We start from the raw sequence: 9739 nt of genomic DNA on the forward strand, positions 1-9739 counted from the left end.
AATTTTCGGTTTATTGTTATTATCTCATTAAATATACATGAAAAATTATGCAAACACATAATTGATCAGAAATAACCTTAAATACTTCATTTTCAATCATCTATTTGTTTCTCGTTAAAATACTGAGTAATGTATTGGAAAGGGGAGCAGTTCTGTTTTTATTGCATATATCGACGTTTCAGCCGGATTAGAGCGGTTTTACGTGTACATCTTCCATCGGTAATATAAACGGAAAATCAGGAACATTTTAGTTAATTCTAATGAAAACACATTGATTTTTATCATTTGAATTTGAGGAAAGGGGAGAAGTTCGGTTTTTATTGCATATATCGACGTTTCCGCCGGATTAGAGCGGTTTTACGTGTACATCTTCCATCGGTAATATAAACGAAAAATCAGGAACATTTTAGTTAATTCTAATGAAAACACATTGATTTTTTGTCATTTGTATTTGAAACAACATTGTCATATGTCTTTTCTTGGATCTAAATAACACCAAACCTCGCTCTATGATTTGAAGTTAAAATCCTCAAATATGGTAATATAGTGACTTTTTTCACGTTATTCATGTAGTCTGGTTTTACGTATATATATATTCGTTTTTACCAATATTTCGATACTACTTCATGTTTTCTCACGATATGTGATTTGGCCTTCAAATTTCATAATTTCGCAAATTTTGCATTTTTTAGCAAGTTTTCTTGCATTTTGTTTTGTACTAAAAATCATCGAATTTAGCAATATTTTGACCTTTATTATCCCCTTTTCCTTTATGTGATTTAAAGAAAATATCATCGAATTAGGCAATATTTTGCCATTTTTCCACGTTTTTGTGAATTTTCAGTTTATTGTTATTATCTCATTATATATACATGAAAAATTATGCAAACACATAATTGATCAGAAATAACCTTAAATACTTCATTTTCAATCATCTATTTGTTTCTCGTTAAAATACCGAGTATGATATTTAAAAGGGGAGAAGTTCTGTTTTTATTGCATATATCGACGTTTCAGCCGGATTAGAGCGGTTTTACGTGTACATCTTCCATCGGTAATATAAACGGAAAATCAGGAACATTTTAGTTAATTTTAATGAAAACACATTGATTTTTGTCATTTGTATTTGAAACAACATTGTCATATGTCTTTTCTTGGATCTAAATAACACGAAACCTCGCTCTATGATTTGAAGTTAAAATCCTCAAATATGGTAATATAGTGACTTTTTTCACGTTATTTATGTAGTGTGATTTTACGTATGTATATTCGTTTTTACCAATATTTCGATACTACTTCATGTTTTCTCACGATATGTGATTTGGCCTTCAAATCTCATAATTTCGCAAATTTTGCATTTTTAAGCAAGTTTTCTTGCATTTTGTTTTGTACTAAAAATCATCGAATTTAGCAATATTTTGACCTTTATCATCCCCTTTTCCTTTATGTGATTTAAACAAAATATCATCGAATTAGGCAATATTTTGCCGTTTTTCACCTTTTTTGTGAATTTTCAGTTTATTGTTATTATCTCATTAAATATACATGAAAAATTATGCAAACACATAATTGATCAGAAATAACCTTAAATACTTCATTTTCAATCATCTATTTGTTTCTCGTTAAAATACCGAGTATGATATTTAAAAGGGGAGAAGTTCTGTTTTTATTGCATATATCGACGTTTCAGCCGGATTAGAGTGGTTTTACGTGTACATCTTCCATCGGTAATATAAACGGAAAATCAGGAACATTTTAGTTAATTCTAATGAAAACACATTGATTTTTGTCATTTGTATTTGAAACAACATTGTCATATGTCTTTTCTTGGATCTAAATAACACGAAACCTCGCTCTATGATTTGAAGTTAAAATCCTCAAATATGGTAATATAGTGACTTTTTTCACGTTATTCATGTAGTCTGGTTTTACGTATATATATATTCGTTTTTACCAATATTTCGATACTACTTCATGTTTTCTCACGATATGTGATTTGGCCTTCAAATTTCATAATTTCGCAAATTTTGCATTTTTAAGCAAGTTTTCTTGCATTTTGTTTTGTACTAAAAATCATCGAATTTAGCAATATTTTGACCTTTATTATCCCCTTTTCCTTTATGTGATTTAAAGAAAATATCATCGAATTAGGCAATATATTGCCGTTTTTCCACGTTTTTGTGAATTTTCAGTTTATTGTTATTATCTCATTAAATATACATGAAAAATTATGCAAACACATAATTGATCAGAAATAACCTTAAATACTTCATTTTCAATCATCTATTTGTTTCTCGTTAAAATACCGAGTATGATATTTAAAAGGGGAGAAGTTCTGTTTTTATTGCATATATCGACGTTTCAGCCGGATTAGAGCGGTTTTACGTGTACATCTTCCATCGGTAATATAAACGGAAAATCAGGAACATTTTAGTTAATTTTAATGAAAACACATTGATTTTTGTCATTTGTATTTGAAACAACATTGTCATATGTCTTTTCTTGGATCTAAATAACACGAAACCTCGCTCTATGATTTGAAGTTAAAATCCTCAAATATGGTAATATAGTGACTTTTTTCACGTTATTTATGTAGTGTGATTTTACGTATGTATATTCGTTTTTACCAATATTTCGATACTACTTCATGTTTTCTCACGATATGTGATTTGGCCTTCAAATCTCAGAATTCCGTAAATTTTGCATTTTAAGCAAGTTTTCTTGCATTTTGTTTTGTACTAAAAATCATCGAATTTAGCAATATTTTGACCTTTATCATCCCCTTTTCCTTTATGTGATTTAAACAAAATATCATCGAATTAGGCAATATTTTGCCGTTATTCCACGTTTTTGTTAATTTTCAGTTTATTGTTATTATCTCATTAAATATACATGAAAAATTATGCAAACACATAATTGATCAGAAATAACCTTAAATACTTCATTTTCAATCATCTATTTGTTTCTCGTTAAAATACCGAGTATGATATTTAAAAGGGGAGAAGTTCTGTTTTTATTGCATATATCGACGTTTCAGCCGGATTAGAGCGGTTTTACGTGTACATCTTCCATCGGTAATATAAACGGAAAATCAGGAACATTTTAGTTAATTCTAATGAAAACACATTGATTTTTATCATATGTATTTGAAACAACAATGTCATATGTCTTTTCTTTGATCTAAATATTACGAAACCTCGCTCTATGATTTGAAGTTAAAATCCTCAAATATGGTAATATAGTGACTTTTTCACGTTATTCATGTAGTCTGATTTTACGTATATATATTCGTTTTTACCAATATTTCGATACTACTTCATGTTTTCTCACGATATATGATTTGGCCTTCAAATCTCAGAATTTCGGGAATTTTTCATTTTTAAGCAAGTTTTCTTGCATTTTTTTTGTACTAAAAATCATCGAATTTAGCAATATTTTGACCATTATCATCCCCTGTTCCTTTATGTGATTTAAACAAAATATCATCGAATTAGGCCGTTTTTCCAAGTTTTTGTGAAATTTCAGTTTATTGTTATTAATTCATTAAATATACGATAAAACTTATGCAAACACATAAGTGATCAGAAAATAACCTTAAATACTTCATTTTCAATCATCTATTTGTTTCTCGTTAAAATACTGAGTAATGTATTGGAAAGGGGAGAAGTTCTGTTTTTATTGCATATATCGACGTTTCAGCCGGATTAGAGCGGTTTTACGTGTACATCTTCCATCGGTAATATAAACGAAAAATCAGGAACATTTTAGTTAATTCTAATGAAAACACATTGATTTTTGCCATTTGTATTTGAAACAACATTGTCATATGTCTTTTCTTGGATCTAAATAACACGAAACCTCGCTCTATGATTTGAAGTTAAAATCCTCAAATATGGTAATATAGTGACTTTTTTCACGTTATTCATGTAGTGTGATTTTACGTATATGTATTCGTTTTTACCAATATTTCGATACTACTTCATGTTTTCTCACGATATGTGATTTGGCCTTCAAATCTCAGAATTTCGTAAATTTTGCATTTTTTAGCAAGTTTTCTTGCATTTTGTTTTGTACTAAAAATCATCGAATTTAGCAATATTTTGACCTTTATCATCCCCTTTTCCTTTATGTGATTTAAACAAAATATCATCGAATTAGGCAATATTTTGCCGTTTTTCCACGTTTTTGTGAATTTTCAGTTTATTGTTATTATCTCATTAAATATACATGAAAAATTATGCAAACACATTATTGATCAGAAATAACCTTAAATACTTCATTTTCAATCATCTATTTGTTTCTCGTTAAAATACCGAGTATGATATTTAAAAGGGGAGAAGTTCTGTTTTTATTGCATATATCGACGTTTCAGCCGGATTAGAGCGGTTTTACGTGTACATCTTCCATCGGTATTATAAACGGAAAATCAGGAACATTTTAGTTAATTTTAATGAAAACACATTGATTTTTGTCATTTGTATTTGAAACAACATTGTCATATGTCTTTTCTTGGATCTAAATAACACGAAACCTCGCTCTATGATTTGAAGTTAAAATCCTCAAATATGGTAATATAGTGACTTTTTTCACGTTATTTATGTAGTGTGATTTTACGTATGTATATTCGTTTTTACCAATATTTCGATACTACTTCATGTTTTCTCACGATATGTGATTTGGCCTTCAAATCTCATAATTTCGCAAATTTTGCATTTTTAAGCAAGTTTTCTTGCATTTTGTTTTGTACTAAAAATCATCGAATTTAGCAATATTTTGACCTTTATCATCCCCTTTTCCTTTATGTGATTTAAACAAAATATCATCGAATTAGGCAATATTTTGCCGTTTTTCACCTTTTTTTGTGAATTTTCAGTTTATTGTTATTATCTCATTAAATATACATGAAAAATTATGCAAACACATAATTGATCACAAATAACCTTAAATACTTCATTTTCAATCATCTATTTGTTTCCCGTTAAAATACCGAGTATGATATTTAAAAGGGGAGAAGTTCTGTTTTTATTGCATATATCGACGTTTCAGCCGGATTAGAGCGGATTACGTGTACATCTTCCATCGGTAATATAAACGGAAAATCAGGAACATTTTAGTTAATTCTAATGAAAACACATTGATTTTTGTCATTTGTATTTGAAACAACATTGTCATATGTCTTTTCTTGGATCTAAATAACACGAAACCTCGCTCTATGATTTGAAGTTAAAATCCTCAAATATCAAATATAGTGACTTTTTTCACGTTATTCATGTAGTGTGATTTTACGTATATATATTCGTTTTTACCAATATTTCGATACTACTTCATGTTTTCTCACGATATGTGATTTGGCCTTCAAATCTCAGAATTTCGTAAATTTTGCATTTTAAGCAAGTTTTCTTGCATTTTGTTTTATACTAAAAATCATCGAATTTAGCAATATTTTGACCTTTATCATCCCCTTTTCCTTTATGTGATTTAAACAAAATATCGTCGAATTAGGCAATATTTTGCCGTTATTCCACGTTTTTGTGAATTTTCAGTTTATTGTTATTATCTCATTAAATATACATGAAAAATTATGCAAACACATAATTGATCAGAAATAACCTTAAATACTTCATTTTCAATCATCTATTTGTTTCTCGTTAAAATACCGAGTATGATATTTAAAAGGGGAGAAGTTCTGTTTTTATTGCATATATCGACGTTTCAGCCGGATTAGAGCGGTTTTACGTGTACATCTTCCATCGGTAATATAAACGGAAAATCAGGAACATTTTAGTTAATTCTAATGAAAACACATTGATTTTTATCATATGTATTTGAAACAACAATGTCATATGTCTTTTCTTTGATCTAAATATTACGAAACCTCGCTCTATGATTTGAAGTTAAAATCCTCAAATATGGTAATATAGTGACTTTTTCACGTTATTCATGTAGTCTGATTTTACGTATATATATTCGTTTTTACCAATATTTCGATACTACTTCATGTTTTCTCACGATATATGATTTGGCCTTCAAATCTCAGAATTTCGGGAATTTTTCATTTTTAAGCAAGTTTTCTTGCATTTTTTTTGTACTAAAAATCATCGAATTTAGCAATATTTTGACCATTATCATCCCCTGTTCCTTTATGTGATTTAAACAAAATATCATCGAATTAGGCCGTTTTTCCAAGTTTTTGTGAAATTTCAGTTTATTGTTATTAATTCATTATATATACGATAAAACTTATGCAAACACATAAGTGATCAGAAAATAACCTTAAATACTTCATTTTCAATCATCTATTTGTTTCTCGTTAAAATACTGAGTAATGTATTGGAAAGGGGAGAAGTTCTGTTTTTATTGCATATATCGACGTTTCAGCCGGATTAGAGCGGTTTTACGTGTACATCTTCCATCGGTAATATAAACGGAAAATCAGGAACATTTTAGTTAATTCTAATGAAAACACATTGATTTTTATCATTTGAATTTGAGGAAAGGGGAGAAGTTCGGTTTTTATTGCATATATCGACGTTTCCGCCGGATTAGAGCGGTTTTACGTGTACATCTTCCATCGGTAATATAAACGAAAAATCAGGAACATTTTAGTTAATTCTAATGAAAACACATTGATTTTTTGTCATTTGTATTTGAAACAACATTGTCATATGTCTTTTCTTGGATCTAAATAACACGAAACCTCGCTCTATGATTTGAAGTTAAAATCCTCAAATATGGTAATATAGTGACTTTTTTCACGTTATTCATGTAGTGTGATTTTACGTATATATATTCGTTTTTACCAATATTTCGATACTACTTCATGTTTTCTCACGATATGTGATTTGGCCTTCAAATCTCAGAATTTCGTAAATTTTGCATTTTTAAGCAAGTTTTCTTGCATTTTGTTTTGTACTAAAAATCATCGAATTTAGGAATATTTTGACCTTTATCATCCCCTTTTCCTTTATGTGATTTAAACAAAATATCATCGAATTAGGCAATATTTTGCCGTTTTTCCACGTTTTTGTGAATTTTCGGTTTATTGTTATTATCTCATTAAATATACATGAAAAATTATGCAAACACATAATTGATCAGAAATAACCTTAAATACTTCATTTTCAATCATCTATTTGTTTCTCGTTAAAATACTGAGTAATGTATTGGAAAGGGGAGCAGTTCTGTTTTTATTGCATATATCGACGTTTCAGCCGGATTAGAGCGGTTTTACGTGTACATCTTCCATCGGTAATATAAACGGAAAATCAGGAACATTTTAGTTAATTCTAATGAAAACACATTGATTTTTATCATTTGAATTTGAGGAAAGGGGAGAAGTTCGGTTTTTATTGCATATATCGACGTTTCCGCCGGATTAGAGCGGTTTTACGTGTACATCTTCCATCGGTAATATAAACGAAAAATCAGGAACATTTTAGTTAATTCTAATGAAAACACATTGATTTTTTGTCATTTGTATTTGAAACAACATTGTCATATGTCTTTTCTTGGATCTAAATAACACCAAACCTCGCTCTATGATTTGAAGTTAAAATCCTCAAATATGGTAATATAGTGACTTTTTTCACGTTATTCATGTAGTCTGGTTTTACGTATATATATATTCGTTTTTACCAATATTTCGATACTACTTCATGTTTTCTCACGATATGTGATTTGGCCTTCAAATTTCATAATTTCGCAAATTTTGCATTTTTTAGCAAGTTTTCTTGCATTTTGTTTTGTACTAAAAATCATCGAATTTAGCAATATTTTGACCTTTATTATCCCCTTTTCCTTTATGTGATTTAAAGAAAATATCATCGAATTAGGCAATATTTTGCCATTTTTCCACGTTTTTGTGAATTTTCAGTTTATTGTTATTATCTCATTATATATACATGAAAAATTATGCAAACACATAATTGATCAGAAATAACCTTAAATACTTCATTTTCAATCATCTATTTGTTTCTCGTTAAAATACCGAGTATGATATTTAAAAGGGGAGAAGTTCTGTTTTTATTGCATATATCGACGTTTCAGCCGGATTAGAGCGGTTTTACGTGTACATCTTCCATCGGTAATATAAACGGAAAATCAGGAACATTTTAGTTAATTTTAATGAAAACACATTGATTTTTGTCATTTGTATTTGAAACAACATTGTCATATGTCTTTTCTTGGATCTAAATAACACGAAACCTCGCTCTATGATTTGAAGTTAAAATCCTCAAATATGGTAATATAGTGACTTTTTTCACGTTATTTATGTAGTGTGATTTTACGTATGTATATTCGTTTTTACCAATATTTCGATACTACTTCATGTTTTCTCACGATATGTGATTTGGCCTTCAAATCTCATAATTTCGCAAATTTTGCATTTTTAAGCAAGTTTTCTTGCATTTTGTTTTGTACTAAAAATCATCGAATTTAGCAATATTTTGACCTTTATCATCCCCTTTTCCTTTATGTGATTTAAACAAAATATCATCGAATTAGGCAATATTTTGCCGTTTTTCACCTTTTTTGTGAATTTTCAGTTTATTGTTATTATCTCATTAAATATACATGAAAAATTATGCAAACACATAATTGATCAGAAATAACCTTAAATACTTCATTTTCAATCATCTATTTGTTTCTCGTTAAAATACCGAGTATGATATTTAAAAGGGGAGAAGTTCTGTTTTTATTGCATATATCGACGTTTCAGCCGGATTAGAGTGGTTTTACGTGTACATCTTCCATCGGTAATATAAACGGAAAATCAGGAACATTTTAGTTAATTCTAATGAAAACACATTGATTTTTGTCATTTGTATTTGAAACAACATTGTCATATGTCTTTTCTTGGATCTAAATAACACGAAACCTCGCTCTATGATTTGAAGTTAAAATCCTCAAATATGGTAATATAGTGACTTTTTTCACGTTATTCATGTAGTCTGGTTTTACGTATATATATATTCGTTTTTACCAATATTTCGATACTACTTCATGTTTTCTCACGATATGTGATTTGGCCTTCAAATTTCATAATTTCGCAAATTTTGCATTTTTAAGCAAGTTTTCTTGCATTTTGTTTTGTACTAAAAATCATCGAATTTAGCAATATTTTGACCTTTATTATCCCCTTTTCCTTTATGTGATTTAAAGAAAATATCATCGAATTAGGCAATATATTGCCGTTTTTCCACGTTTTTGTGAATTTTCAGTTTATTGTTATTATCTCATTAAATATACATGAAAAATTATGCAAACACATAATTGATCAGAAATAACCTTAAATACTTCATTTTCAATCATCTATTTGTTTCTCGTTAAAATACCGAGTATGATATTTAAAAGGGGAGAAGTTCTGTTTTTATTGCATATATCGACGTTTCAGCCGGATTAGAGCGGTTTTACGTGTACATCTTCCATCGGTAATATAAACGGAAAATCAGGAACATTTTAGTTAATTTTAATGAAAACACATTGATTTTTGTCATTTGTATTTGAAACAACATTGTCATATGTCTTTTCTTGGATCTAAATAACACGAAACCTCGCTCTATGATTTGAAGTTAAAATCCTCAAATATGGTAATATAGTGACTTTTTTCACGTTATTTATGTAGTGTGATTTTACGTATGTATATTCGTTTTTACCAATATTTCGATACTACTTCATGTTTTCTCACGATATGTGATTTGGCCTTCAAATCTCAGAATTCCGTAAATTTTGCATTTTA

Source organism: Procambarus clarkii, unplaced genomic scaffold (assembly GCF_040958095.1).
Source record: "Procambarus clarkii isolate CNS0578487 unplaced genomic scaffold, FALCON_Pclarkii_2.0 HiC_scaffold_197, whole genome shotgun sequence".
NCBI classification, from domain to species: Eukaryota; Metazoa; Arthropoda; class Malacostraca; order Decapoda; family Cambaridae; genus Procambarus; species Procambarus clarkii.